Raw genomic sequence first — 15,544 nt, 5'->3', positions numbered from 1 at the left:
CCCCCAAACACACACACTTTTTTTTTGCGCTAGAGAAAACAAGTACAAAAGTCTGATACCTTATTTTCAGTTTCAAACTTTTGGACCCAATGTGTTTGCCCAGACACTTTAATCAGCATGGACGTGTTACTTTTAGAACAGAAACATCTTATCGGTCTCAGAACACACAGACTGTTCTTACACAACACAACTGAGAGCTTACACACTGATCTTAGTGTGAAAGCACTCACATTCATATTAGAATGGACATGTGGCTTACACAATGATCTTAAAGCAAACAAAACAAACATGCAGAGAAGTGGAAGTTAAGAGTAATTGCTTCTTCCCTCCCATACGGACATTATTTTCTCCTGTTCATGCAAGAATGTGGACCAAAACCTCAAAATCAGTTTTAAAAATACTTTGATTTTTGTATGTGTCAATAAACTGTGTAGGATGCAGATACGTCTGACACCCACACAAGCATTCATTCCCTACCCCCGGCCTGGGAAAACGAGCTCCACGCAGACTGACCCAGCAAGTGTCCACTGCAGTGGGTCTCAGTTTCCATAGTTACTTCTCAGCTAATTTGGCCCTGAGATGAAGAGATGCTGACCTCTGTGACCCCAGATCCACCTCCTCTCTTTCCTCCTTTCCATTTATTTTCTGTCGTTCTCACTGTCTTGGATCTGTTTAACACTCCTGTCATTTCCTGTCAGTATAGTCTGATAAGTAAAGAAGATTTACCAGCTCACGCTGTTATAGACATGAACGGTCACTGACCAGATGACACATAATGATGTCAATCACAATCATCCAGTCGGCACACATAAATGAAGTGACTTCTCTAGTTTCCTTTTTTTTTTTTTACTTTATCTCCCTCAAATTCTCCCCTTCCTGTAACTGAAGGACACTGATTATCTGCTTTCTGCTCTGCCCTCTGTTAATCTGTATATTGTGTGGCTTGTTTACAGAAAATTAAAGTGGATTACACTGTCTGTACTTCACTTAGCTTATGTTCTCTCACACAAACGTGTGCTTAAACACTCAATGACTTTCAGAGTATTTCTTGACACCTTGAATATCATCACCATTCAGTTTAGAATGAATGTTTTACTCTTTCTGTCTTTTACAGCCAGTGAGTAGACTATTTAAAGTCTATTAGATGTGCGTACCGTCAGAGAGAGCAAGTAGGCCAGTGTCTTCACGTACTGAGCTGACCGTAATCCTCTCAGAGTGGTGTGTGTAAAACAGGACAGCTTTAGGTTAGTCTACACTACTAAGCCAGCATTTGTTACCTTACAGTCCTCTGCCACTTTATTTTAAAGAGATTACAGAGAGTGGCTATTTTTCATTAGAATAGCCATGTGTTAGATATAAAAACTGCTAGTTAGGACACTATATAGTGGTGGCCAAAATTATTAGAACAGTAGTATTTATATAAACTTAAAATGGTTTTAATTAAGTTATTTCTATCTTTTGCTGTAGTGTGTCAGTAGGAACTGTCAGTTTACATTTCCAAACATTCATTTTGCCATTAATTGTAATAATCCAGCGAGATTTTTTTTTGCACAAGGAGTTTGACAGCAGCCAGTGCTCCACACAAAGATCTGATCTGATCATCATCCAGTCTGTCTGGAATGACGTGAAGAAACAGAACAAACTGAGACAGACTAAATCCAACGTCTCCAAGATGCTTCAATAAACCTACCTACAAAGCTATAGTACTGTTAAAAGTTGTAGGCAGTTGTGTAAAAATGTTGTAAAATGAGGATGCTGTCAAAATAATGTCATAAATAGATTTTTTTTATCAATTAACTTCTATTAACTAAATTAAACCAACATTTGGTGTGACCATCCTTTGCGTTTAAACCAGTTTTTGCCCTAGGTGCACTTGTGCATAGTTTTCCAGGTAGCTTTGCAGGTAGGATTCTTGAAGCATCTTGGAGATGTTTCCACAGTTCTTCTGGATTTAGTCTGTCTCAGTTTGTTCTGTTTCTTCATGCCATTCCATGTATATATATTATTGTATATTAAAAACATAACAATTAAAGACAATAGATATTAATAATTATTAACCATCATTACTTTTATTCACCAAGAATGCATTCTAGATCAAAAGTGGCAGTAAAGACATTTATGATGTTACAAAATACCTCTATTTATTATTAAATATGGTTATCTTTAAATCTCTATTCACCAAAGAATCCTGAAAAAAATACAGTTTCCATGAAAATATTAAGCTGCACAACTGTTTTCAACATTGATGATACAAATAAATGTTTCTTGAACAGCAAATCAGCATATTAGAATGATTTCTGAAGGATCATGTGACACTGAAGACTGGAGTAATGATGCTGAAAATGCAGATTACATCACAGGAATAAATTACATTTCAAAATATATTAAAATACAAATCAGTTATTTTAATTTGTAATAATATTTAACAATATTACTGTTTTTACTGTATTGTATTAATTAAATGCAGCCCCAAATGTTTTTAATAATTTTATATATAATATCCACTACATTGCTGCTACTATATCAGACTGCCAACAATAACAGCTTGTCACCTTTTCATCTGGTCATGTCCCATTCTTACACATATTCTTAACTGTGATCTTGCTGGAATGTGGACAGCAACCAAATGCGACACATTTAGGCTCCAGGTGGAGACAGGCTGTAGTGGATCTGATTATCCAGACTTTAACACTGAGGTTTCACAGAGATCCGAGTCTCTGGCATCCCACGGTTGACAGAGACATTCTCCTGACATCCGTATTGGGCACTACGTCTTTCTCCATGTGTGTGTCAGTGTTTAAGGTTATCTGTGCGAGACCACTGGAAGAATGTTTGCCATGCAGGTTCTGTTCTGAGAGCTAGAGCACTGATACTGGCTGTCAATCAAGCGAAACTCCTCCCCTTTTGTTTACATCACTGTCAATCATCCCTGCTTGGGTCTTACTCCCTGCTGTGAGGGGGCGTGACAGGTTAGTTTTACAATTTAAAGGGGTTACAGATTGTTTTAGAGGGGTCAGGTGGGGAAACACATCTCTATGTGTGTCTTCAAGCTTTTTAAGTAAAAAAAAATTAGCAACAATAACACACCAGAGTTATTTTAGTATAAATTCTATTATAAATACTATTATAGCTTTGTTTTTTAATTAGTTTTTATTTTTATATTTTGCATTTGTATTTTAAAGCTTTAATAATTTTGTTTTTGTCATTTTTCCTTATATTTTCCCTATATTTTTTTAATTAATGTTTATTTCAGTTTGTTTATATACTGTATGTACACTGTAAAAAATGACTACCGTGAATTTAATGGTAAAAGACTGTAAAACTTCTACAGTAAAAACCTGTTAACCTTAAATGGTTAACGGTAAATTCCCCTACTATATACGGTGAAAAACTGTATTGGACATTACATGTAATTTTACGGTAGTATACCATTTTTGGAAGTGAAAAAGACTGTATAATTTACAGTGAATAACCGTAAATTGACATTTCCAGAATTCCCTGCGTTACATTTCATATTTGATGTTTTTTGTTGTTGAAATAACTATGTTTCTTCTTAGTTTTTTTCTTATCAGTTTTGTATATTAGGGTTGTATGTTACATGTAATGTTGTTAAAAAAATGTTTATTGCATTATTTCAGTTTCATGTGTGTTACCATGATGGTGTTTAGTGTTTGTGTGAATGACACTGTGCACCTTCTATATATGTTAATATTTAAAAGCTGCTTGTGATGGGCTTTGGTTCATCATGGGACTTTCTCATCACCGCCTGCATTTGGTGGTTATCAGTGTATTACAAAGGTACAAAACAGATTTCAGTACTTCAATAGGTTGGTGTATTAACATTATATCAGTTAATGAAATTACGGTATTTAACTGTAAATTTAAGTTAAAACCATAAAACCTCAAATGTTGCTACCGTATTTTTTACGGTATAATTCTGGCAACCACAGCTGCCGCTTTTTTATCATAAATTTTATTTTTAAATATATATTTTTTTACAGTGTACCCCTGTGTGTCTGTATTATTTTATTTCAGTTAATGTTTATTTTATATGGAAGCCCATTTCCTCTATATAATAATAATAATAAAAATAAAAAAATAAGCTAATCGCTGGATCTCACACAATACGCAGTTTTATCTCGCGATTCTGAGTTTATATTTCATATATAATTATATCATCTATGATGGTGAGAATTGTGAAATATAAGCTTGTCAGAATTTTGAGATAAAAATTCGCAATTATGTTTTTTATTTCAAAGCAAAAAACCCCCCCCTCCAAATTCAGTGAAAAAAGGTCAGAATTACAAGAGTTAGAATTCAAATATTTTTTTCTCTCGAGTCTTTAAGTTTGTGAATTATTTCCACCTAAATTGTGAGAAATAAACTCTGAATTGTGAGGAAAAAAGTCTTAATTGTGATATAAAATGTTGCAATTATCTTTTTTTTGGGTTGTATTTGTAGTTTTTGTTTCATTCGTTCAACAATAATAACTGTGTAACACACTGTATGGCGTTAAGAGCCCTACTGTCTCTACAATGGCTGTGAAATTTGTCACAGGATTAATGGCCCAGTCAGATATGTATGAGATAACACTCGCTTAATATGCATCTGTCCAGAGATATGGGTGGGAATGGACAGGTTACAGAGAGAATGAGAGTGAGAGCGGCTGGGACGTGTGTGTGATGTGTGACAGGACTCTGTGATAACCTGTAATCTGTTTATTTTCACAGACGCAGGAGAGCCGTTTCAAGTGTTTGTCTGTCTGTATGCATGCTTAATTCTTCCATGTGAACCTAAAAATAAGTTCTGAGATTAAGAATTTAACTTTTCAGACTAAATATAAGTGATGTTTTGACTCGTAGTGAATATAAGTGTAGGCCTATTAATAGCTGTTGTTAGTACCAACATGCACTCAGACTTAGCAAATCTTTGTCATTAGCTCTAGACTTAGATGCTAATTAGCTTTATAGGTGATGCTTTTGAGTGTTACGCCACATGAGCATCAACACGAGGATTTTAGCATTAGTTCCGGCTGAAGGACATGAGCTTTATTTTTTCATATACATCCAACTGAACATAATATTAGGGCTTTAAAGAGTTTTATCAACCAAATTTGTGGCATGATATCTCTTAGTGGTTGTAGTAGCACACAACAGTAGGCAAGTAAAGTAAACCAGGTCAGCGCCTGAGAGTTTAAAAGCAAAAATATTGAGCTTTTATGGAAAAATTTAATTTACTTGTATATTATTCTTATTATCTTAATTATTGTAATACTCTATTACCCAAACATGATATATATATATATACACAGTGCTGTAAAAAAGTTTTTGCTCCCTTCCATTTTTTTTTTTTTTTTTGCAGATTTGTCACACTTGAATGATTCAGATCATCAAACTAATTTTAATATTACACAAAGATAACCCGAGTAAATACAAAATGCAGTTTTTAAATAATTCCATTTATTAAGGGAAAAAAGCTGTCCAAACCTGCCTGGCACTACGTGAAAAAGTAATTGCCCCCTAAATCTAATAACTGGTTGTGCCACCCTTTGCAGGAACAACTGCAATCAAGTGTTTGCGATAACTGCCTTTACGATAACTGCCTAACTGTCTTTCACATCGCTGTGGAGGAATTTTGGCCCACTCTTCTTTGCAGAATTGTTTTAATTCAGCCACATTGGAGGGTTTTCGAGCATGAATGGACTGTTTACGGTAATGCCACAGCATCTCAATCGGATTTAAGTCCGGACTTTGACTTGGCCACTCCAAAACCTTAATTTAGTTTTTCTTGAGTCATTCAGACGTGGTCTTGCTGGTGTGTTTGGGATCATTGTCCTGCTGCATAACCGAAGTGCGCTTGAGCTTGAGGTCACAAACTGACGGCCGGACATTCTCCTTCAGGATTTTCTGATAGAGAGCAGAATTCATGGTTCCACCTTTTTTTTCTTATTCTGTGACGGAAATGAGCTTCCATGATTTTATTTATTTATATTTTTTTATGGTTGTATTTGTAGTTTTAGTTCCATTCATTCAACAATAATAACCCTGTAACACACTGTATAGATTTGGGAGTTAAGAGCTCTACGATCTCTAATGGCTGTGAAATTTGTAACGGGTTTAATGGCCCAGTCAGATCTGTATGAGATAACACTCACTTAATATGCATCTGTCCAGAGATCGGGGTGGGAACGGATGGGTAACAGAGAGAACGAGAGTGTGACAGCAGCTGGGACGTGTGTGTGATGTGTGACAGGACTCTGTGATAACCTGTAATCTGTTTATTTTCACAGACGCAGGAGAGCCGTTTCAAGTGTTTGTCTGTCTGTATGCATGCTTAATTCTTCCATGTGAACCTAAAAATAAGTTCTGAGATTAAGAATTTAACTTTTCAGACTAAATATAAGTGATGTTTTGACTCGTAGTGAATATAAGTGTAGGCCTATTAATAGCTGTTGTTAGTACCAACATGCACTCAGACTTAGCAAATCTTTGTCATTAGCTCTAGACTTAGATGCTAATTAGCTTTATAGGTGATGCTTTTGAGTGTTACGCCACATGAGCATCAACACGAGGATTTTAGCATTAGTTCCGGCTGAAGGACATGAGCTTTATTTTTTCATATACATCCAACTGAACATAATATTAGGGCTTTAAAGAGTTTTATCAACCAAATTTGTGGCATGATATCTCTTAGTGGTTGTAGTAGCACACAACAGTAGGCAAGTAAAGTAAACCAGGTCAGCGCCTGAGAGTTTAAAAGCAAAAATATTGAGCTTTTATGGAAAAATTTAATTTACTTGTATATTATTCTTATTATCTTAATTATTGTAATACTCTATTACCCAAACATGATATATATATATATATATACACAGTGCTGTAAAAAAGTTTTTGCTCCCTTCCATTTTTTTTTAATTTTTTGCAGATTTGTCACACTTGAATGATTCAGATCATCAAACTAATTTTAATATTACACAAAGATAACCCGAGTAAATACAAAATGCAGTTTTTAAATAATTCCATTTATTAAGGGAAAAAAGCTGTCCAAACCTGCCTGGCACTACGTGAAAAAGTAATTGCCCCCTAAATCTAATAACTGGTTGTGCCACCCTTTGCAGGAACAACTGCAATCAAGTGTTTGCGATAACTGCCTTTACGATAACTGCCTAACTGTCTTTCACATCGCTGTGGAGGAATTTTGGCCCACTCTTCTTTGCAGAATTGTTTTAATTCAGCCACATTGGATGGTTTTCGAGCATGAATGGACTGTTTACGGTAATGCCACAGCATCTCAATCGGATTTAAGTCCGGACTTTGACTTGGCCACTCCAAAACCTTAATTTAGTTTTTCTTGAGTCATTCAGACGTGGTCTTGCTGGTGTGTTTGGGATCATTGTCCTGCTGCATAACCGAAGTGCGCTTGAGCTTGAGGTCACAAACTGACGGCCGGACATTCTCCTTCAGGATTTTCTGATAGAGTGCAGAATTCATGGTTCCATCAATTATGGTAAATCTTCCAGGTCCTGAAGCTGCAAAGCAGCCCCAGACCATTACACTACCACCACCATGTTTGACTGTTGGTATGATGTTCTTTTTATGAAATGCTGTGCTGGTTTTATGCCAGATGTAGCGTTATGCTAACTGAGACTTGTTATAGCACTTGCATATCATTGCTCTTTTGTTGATTTTGATTGCTTCCATTGTCCTCACTTGTTTTATCCAAGACGCTTTGGATAAAAGCATTTGCTAAATGACTAAATGTAAATGTAAATGTAAATATATATATACATATAGTGCCGTGAAAAGGTTTTTGCCCCCTTCTTGTGTTTTACATTTTTTGCATATTTGTCACACTTAAAAGATTCAGATCATCAAACCAATTTTAATATTACACAAAGAAAATGCAAGTAAACACAAAATGCAGTTTTCTAATTTTTTTAAAGAATAGAATTAGAAAAGAGTGCTAGAGTTAGAGGGTCAAATAAAGATGTATATATATATATATATATATACGCACACACACACACACACACACACACACACTAATTTTTTTTAAAGAATAGAATTAGAATAGAGTGCTAGAGTTAGAGGGTATATATACGCACACACACACACACACACACACACACACACGTTTTTTTTACCCAACTACCTAAAACATTAATTTAAATATAGACTCAGTTTTATTAGCAGAATCTTGACTGTGAGACTGCGGTGGACTGTGTCGTGTGAATTTATTCTTCCCTCGCTGTGTTCTTTTTGGAATTAGGGTTGGGGGCAGGGTCCATTGTAGACAATTTCATTGAAAAAGTCATGTGAATTCCAGGTTCCCCCTCGTTTCCCTAAGCGCCTGATGTCACATTTGCATGCGTGATTTGACATGAACTATCAGCTCAGACCCAACTACCTAAAACATTAATTTAAATATAGGCTCAGTTTTATTAGCAGAATCTTGACTGTGAGACTGCGGTGGACTGTGTCGTGTGAATTTATTCTTCCCTCGCTGTGTTCTTTTTGGAATTAGGGTTGGGGGCAGGGTCCATTGTAGACAATTTCATTGAAAAAGTCATGTGAATTCCAGGTTCCCCCTCGTTTCCCTAAGCGCCTGATGTCACATTTGCATGCGTGATTTGACATGAACTATCAGCTCAGTCAGAACATCAGACCAGTTTCACCCACTGTTCCTCTCGTTGAATTTCCCCGTTGACTCCCATTATTCAATGCAAATACACTACAGATGCATTGTTTGTAATTGCATTCCACACTTGAGACCTGGATGGCAAGAGATGTAACGATATTAGCATGCTGTTTGTTTTTTGCATTTCATTTAACTGAATCTTTGTCCCAGGAAAACTTATTAATATTGCTCTCAAAATTGATTTAAAGTGGAAATGTGCTGTGTAAAAATAGAAAAGATTGCACTTACATGATCAGAATGCTAACAGACAATTACATGCACTATTTACTTCTATATATATCTTCAGAGAAGACTCAAAACTGAGTAAAGATTTGTTACTCTCCACTGAAATATTCCCTGGATATGATCATCATAGAGTTAAATGCTCAGAGACAGCTTGGCTGTGCAGTCAGATGAAAGAGCGTTAAGCCTACGGGACGCAAAAGCAAACAGAGCTCGCTAAAAGTGCTTAACGCAGATTCCACCCGCACACAATGTCCAAATGACTCAGCCCTGGTGTCATGGCAACGGGACACAATGGAACCCACCCCCCAAAGTTTTCGGCATGAGAGCGAGGCAGATTCGGACTGGATGGATGGAAGGAGAGAAAATAGATGAGTAACCTCCCCCATATACTCCCGTCTGTACCATGCACCAGTTATATTCACTCCAGACAGGAGGAGGGACGCAAGCAACACTCCAGTGCACATCTATGGGAGGGCCAGATAACCGAAAATGACCACAACACTAATGCTTAAAATCTCTAGAACAGAACTAAATCAGACAAAACATCCCATTGGGGACTTCCAGGGATGTCCTCAAGAATAAAAATTATTGTTCTTTAAAAAAAAAAAATGCTATAATAACAAAGAAAACAGTTTAATGAAATGACAAAAAGATGTATAAATAGGTTTCTGTGAGGGTTAGCATATAGACAATATAATTTACTAATATAAAAAGTATAAAAGTCAATGATATAAAAGCAAATGTGTTTGTATTTGTGGGAAAACTCAAAACCAACAAAATATAATCACATTTATATATTTTTTGTGTGGTTATAAAGCTATCGTATCTTTTGCCTTTTTTCACATTATATTCAAATGTATTATTCACTGTGCAAAAATCCTTCTGAGGTTGTAAATAAAACCAAGAATAAAACAAAAAGTTTTTCTACTTATATTTAATTCAAAGTTTTATTTGCTGTTTCTTTGTAATTAATTTCAGTTTCTGAATGTATAATTAAGTTAGCTGATTAATGTATGGGATTTTTATTCCTACATTTATTTTGTAAACTACAAATAAAATATGATTATATTTAAAATGCATTTCACACCTATAATTTGTCTTTTTTTTGTTCTTTATATTATCACAATTAATCATTTATGCCTTTGCTCTTTTCTAAATCTTTTAGGAACATCTTTCTAGAGGCAATATAAACAGGTGGACATCAGACAATGAAGGGTCAGGTAAGATTAACCACCGTTATGTAATGTTGGTAATTCAGAATTTGTTTTGTTAGAAAACACTAAACCCAGCTGGATATTTTCTTTCACATATCAAGACAATCAAAAAGCCTTTCCTAAGTGATTCCCTGCTGATTTTTTCCAACAGTGTATAATGAGCTGGTGTTCAGCAATCACACACTCCATTGGCATTAGTCATTCAAGGCTGCATTTCTTTATACTTACTAAACCAACAACGACCTGTTTTTATGAACTATGCAACTTGTTGATCCGACACCAGCCTCTGAATCATCTAAAAATATTCCAGAGAATATTTGGATTGAACTTCTCCTTATTGTTTAAAGAGTTTGACTCAAAGCCAATTAATGAAAAACAACACACACACACACACACACACACACACACACACACACACACACACAGAGAGAGAGACAGACAGACAGACAGACAGAGAAAGCCCAAAGATTAGCATGGTGTTGTTTGGGTTCATTTTCTGTTGTTACTCCTGTTGTGTTACTACCAGTCACTGTGATGTAAGATGATATTGGTGTGTGCTGTGAGAATTTTTATGTTTTGAAACAAATTCACTAAGCTTCTTATGTTAAGTATTAGTTTTGAAAAATTCAGTGCAGTCATTTAAAATAAAGCAATAATTAAATACATGAACAAGTACGTGATCATTTTCACAATATAAAAATAATGACCCTAATGCAATGCCTACTAAATAAATATACAAAATAAAATGCTTTTTAAAAAAAAATGATCCTTATTTTCATGTAATGTGATCTAAATGTATGAGTGTGTCTGCACAAGCTCTTGGAAAAGCACTCCCATTTCATGTATTTCTGACTCATCACACATTTTGTTTATTAGAGGAAATCTTCACACTGTTTCGTTCTCAGATCCAGGAATAGCATGAAGTGTCCTATCTCTAAATGTTTGTGCACATTTGACCGGATGCTGACTTTCGAGCTTGTGACAGTGTGTCAATTCTGGCCTTGAGATATGGACAGATGTCTCTCACATTCATTCACGTACATCTAGCATGTCTTAAAGCTGTCATTTACAAAGCCTAACTATAGCTTTACAAGCTTACAACATCATCTCTGTGCTACGAGAAGATTGTCAAGACAAATCCATAAAGTTAAACGGTGCCAATGCAATCACATTTAGTCTCATACTGATTTAGCATCTCAACTCTGACCCTTAATATACTCTACACTTACGATATCTTAAAACTTGTACAAAAGAACACATTGTATAATAATATTTTATAATATATTGTTGTTTAGTCCTTTTTGGAGCTTGACAGCCTGAGTCCCCATTATATGGAAGAAAGACTTCTATTCCACAGAAAAAAAGTAAACCTTACAAGTTTGGAAGGACTTGAGGGGAAGGACTTACAAGTTTGGAAGGACTCTAAGATGTGCTTTAGTGATTCTTGTACTGTATGGCTATCCTTGTATCCAAACCACTGTGTTCCCATTGATATCCAGTGCTACTTGTGAGATACTAATGAGATACCTGCGTTTATCTACAGCATTCTGATCTTTACAGCATGGCTTTCAGCTCTGAAGCCTAAATCGTGTTAGAACTGTAGATACATTTGAGTACATTTTAAATCTAAAACCATTAGTGTTGGCGACGTGATCTCGTGGACTGTGTACGACCGCACGTGACCCGAGATCAAATCATTCCTTGATCACCACCCGTCTCCCCATTGTTTCCTGCCATTTTTTAGCAGTAGAGTTGATCCAGTCTTACACCACAGACCTGGATACACATATAAAGAGACAAATGCCATGCTTTGCCTCCAGACTGACCAAGGATTTTTACCTTCACGTGCCAGAGAAGAAAAATACATTTTATTTTTAAATGACTGGCAGCAAGTCAGTGATAAGGTTTGCGAGGCAGAAATGTATTGATATGTTAGCTCTTATATGCAAATACTTTTCATTCAGTGTTCTGTAAGATACATGGGTTAATCAATTGATGTACAAAACTGTCAGATCAATACTTCAGGTACTTCATCCATTTGATTATTTTCTCTTTTTATTTCTAATAAAATGTTCAAACCAAAAGATAAAATGATTCACAATATAGGTAAGTCTTGCAGCTCATCTAACTATGAAGATCATGTCAACGTTTGTTTCACTCTTTGTTTAGATTATTCATATCATAGTTTTAAAAATATAATTATATACAGTTAAAGATTCAACAAAATCTATACCTAAAAGGCCGTTAATTTGAACATTATAAAAGCATGGTAAAAATGAATAATAAAGTTTTATGTTGTTTCTACTAGCTTTAATCAAAATCGAGCTCTGACAAAACAGTGTCCGTACTAAAGAAACACTCATATATCTTTTAGTTGAAAAGTGGAAGACAGCTATCGACTAGGGCTCAAATAAAGTTAAACTATTTACACTTGATGAAAGGTAGTTTTCCTCCTCTCTCTCGCTCCTTCTCTCTCCTGGTCCTGACTGCTTCAGAGCTCCGAGAACAGCCACAAGACAAAACAACTGGATGGAGAGAAAGAGGATCTGCTGTGCCAGCATGTAATACAAGTAAAAATTCATCAAGAAAAACCACCAGCTTATAAAATGAACCACAAAGGCACCAAAAGATGCCACCCAGGCAATAACAGAGCAGATCACTCTATATCTGAGAGGTTTGAACTTCAGAAAGGTTACAGGATGAACCACTGCCAGGTAACGCTCAACACACATCAGACACTGGAACAGAGGACGACCGGTCATGATTACTCCTATAAGAATAGACCACACTATGGAGGAAATTTCAAATGTATACTTGAGAAGACAAATGAGAGAGTGCAGACAGAGGATGATCTCAGAAGAACTCTGCTGCAAGTCCATTCCCTGTTCCTCTTACCATAAGCCATATCACAGTTAGTAGGAAAACCCAACAGTATGCTTATGGCATATACTGAGTATTTGTGAAAATAAATGTCCAGTGCAGTGTTATTGAAGTCATCGAAATAATCTGATCAATCTGTGGAGGCGATCTCACAGCAGGAGGTGTTCAGCTTCACTATATGCGGAAAAACAAAAACAATTGTTAGTTGGTCAAAGATAGAAAAAAGTCACTTATTTTTCCCAGTACATGTAAAGGACTGTTTTATTTAGATTGCATAGTTACTGATCTAATTTTTTGCGCTCTAATTAATTGACACGCATGCGCGTGAGTTTCGACAAACAGCTACAGCTTCATTCACATGACTTAACCCTCAAATGGTCCTCGTTTAATGTTTACACTTATGGTCTTTGGGGTCAATATGACCCCAACATTTAAAGGGCAATTGTAAAAAATATATACATTTTTAATCATACAAATAATATATCATTTTTGATTTAGATTTTTGTTTACATCTCATCTATACATTAATGCTGTGTTTTGGGAGATATGAAGTACTTTTGTTCATATTTACCCCAGAATTCCGCAACTACACCATTAGCTTGCATGGAAATATAAATTTTTTAATGAAACAAATCACTTAAATGATTATCTAAATTTAATTTATGTTGTTTCTGGATATTGATCTAGGTGTTAGTCATCTGCCATCTGTCGGTTGGAGATAAACCTAAACTTACTACAGTTTAGGAAAGAAATGGTTTTGACCAGCAGAGGGCCATAGAGAGCCATTCATTTTACTGGATGTGGCCAACTGCTCTTATCACAACTTTTGTGATACGTTTTGTGAATTTCTGTATATAAACATTACAAAAGACATTTAAAATAAATATTCTTTCAAACAGTAGATTTTTTTGTCTGTTCTTACAAAAATGCCACAGAAATTTGACAGAAAAATGCCACATAAGACACACCTAAAGGACAAGACTTAGAGTCAGATTGTAGTTGCATATTATTGGTTTCTGGATATTGATCTAGGTGTTAGTCATCTGCCATCTGTCGGTTGGAGATAAACCTAAACTTACTACAGTTTAGGAAATAAATTGTTTTGACCAGCAGAGGGCCATAGAGACCCATTCATTTTACTGGATGTGGCCAACTGCTCTTATCACAACTTTTGTGATACGTTTTGTGAATTTCTGTATATAAACATTACAAAAGACATTTAAAATAAATATTCTTTCAAACAGTAGATTTTTTTGTCTGTTCTTACAAAAATGCCACAGAAATTTGACAGAAAAATGCCACATAAGACACACCTAAAGGACAAGACTTAGAGTCAGATTGTAGTTGCATATTATTGATTTTACGGTAATGAACCAAGTGTAAAATGTGTGTATGAGAAAGAGAGAGAGAGAGTGTGTGTGTGTGTGTCTGTGTGGTATGTGTGTGTGTGTGTGTGCGCGTGTGTGCATTAGGTCTCACCTCTTTATATATTTGTTCTGCATTTGTGGCTGATTTTATTTGCCAAATTCTATACAAATGCTCTCTGTGGCAGTCATACCTGTGTGTGAGTGTGTTTGTTTGTTTGTGTGTGTGTATGAGCATGTCTTTTCTACATTGCATTTGTGCTGTAGTACCAGGCCTTCATTTCGGTGTGAAAATGATCAGATGAGCCATTCATTTTACTGGATGTGGCCAACTGCTCTTATCACAACTTTTGTGATACGTTTTGTGAATTTCTGTATATAAACATTACAAAAGACATTTAAAATAAATATTCTTTCAAACAGTAGATTTTTTTGTCTGTTCTTACAAAAATGCCACAGAAATTTGACAGAAAAATGCCACATAAGACACACCTAAAGGACAAGACTTAGAGTCAGATTGTAGTTGCATATTATTGATTTTACGGTAATGAACCAAGTGTAAAAAACAATAATTAACTTTAGAATGTAGAAGAAATTAAAAAAAATTTTTACAATCACATTCTGTGGCTATAATACCTGTGTGTGTGTGTGTGTGTGTGTGTGTGTGTGATAGAGAGAGGGAGAGAGAGAGAGAGAGAGAGAGAGAGAGAGTGTGTGTAAGAGTGTGTGCGCGTGCATTAGGTCTCACCACTTTATATTTTTGTTCTGCATTTAGGGCTGATTATATTTGCCAAATTCTATACAAATGCTTTCTGTGGCAGTCATACCTGTGTGTGTGTGTGTGTGTGTGTGAGAGAGAGAGTGTGTGTGTGCGTGTTTTTGTGACAAATGAGGACATACATTTGTATAATGACAAAGGTATGACATAGGTATTACAAGGAGAAGGTGACTTTTCAGGACATTACCCCATGTCCCCACTTTTCAAAACGCTTATAAATCACACAGAATGGAGTGTATTGAAAATCTGAAATAGCACAAAGTTTCCTGTAAGAGGTAGGTTTAGGGGTAGGGTTGGTAAAGGGCAATAGAATATACGGTCTGTACAGTATAAAAACCATTACGCCTATTGGATGTCTCCACTTTTCACAAAAACAAACCTGTGTG

The sequence above is a fragment of the Sinocyclocheilus grahami genome, unplaced genomic scaffold (assembly GCF_001515645.1).
Source record: "Sinocyclocheilus grahami isolate Dianchi unplaced genomic scaffold, SAMN03320097.WGS_v1.1 scaffold70.1, whole genome shotgun sequence".
In the NCBI taxonomy this organism is placed as follows: domain Eukaryota; kingdom Metazoa; phylum Chordata; class Actinopteri; order Cypriniformes; family Cyprinidae; genus Sinocyclocheilus; species Sinocyclocheilus grahami.
This window is presented reverse-complemented; position numbering follows the sequence as displayed.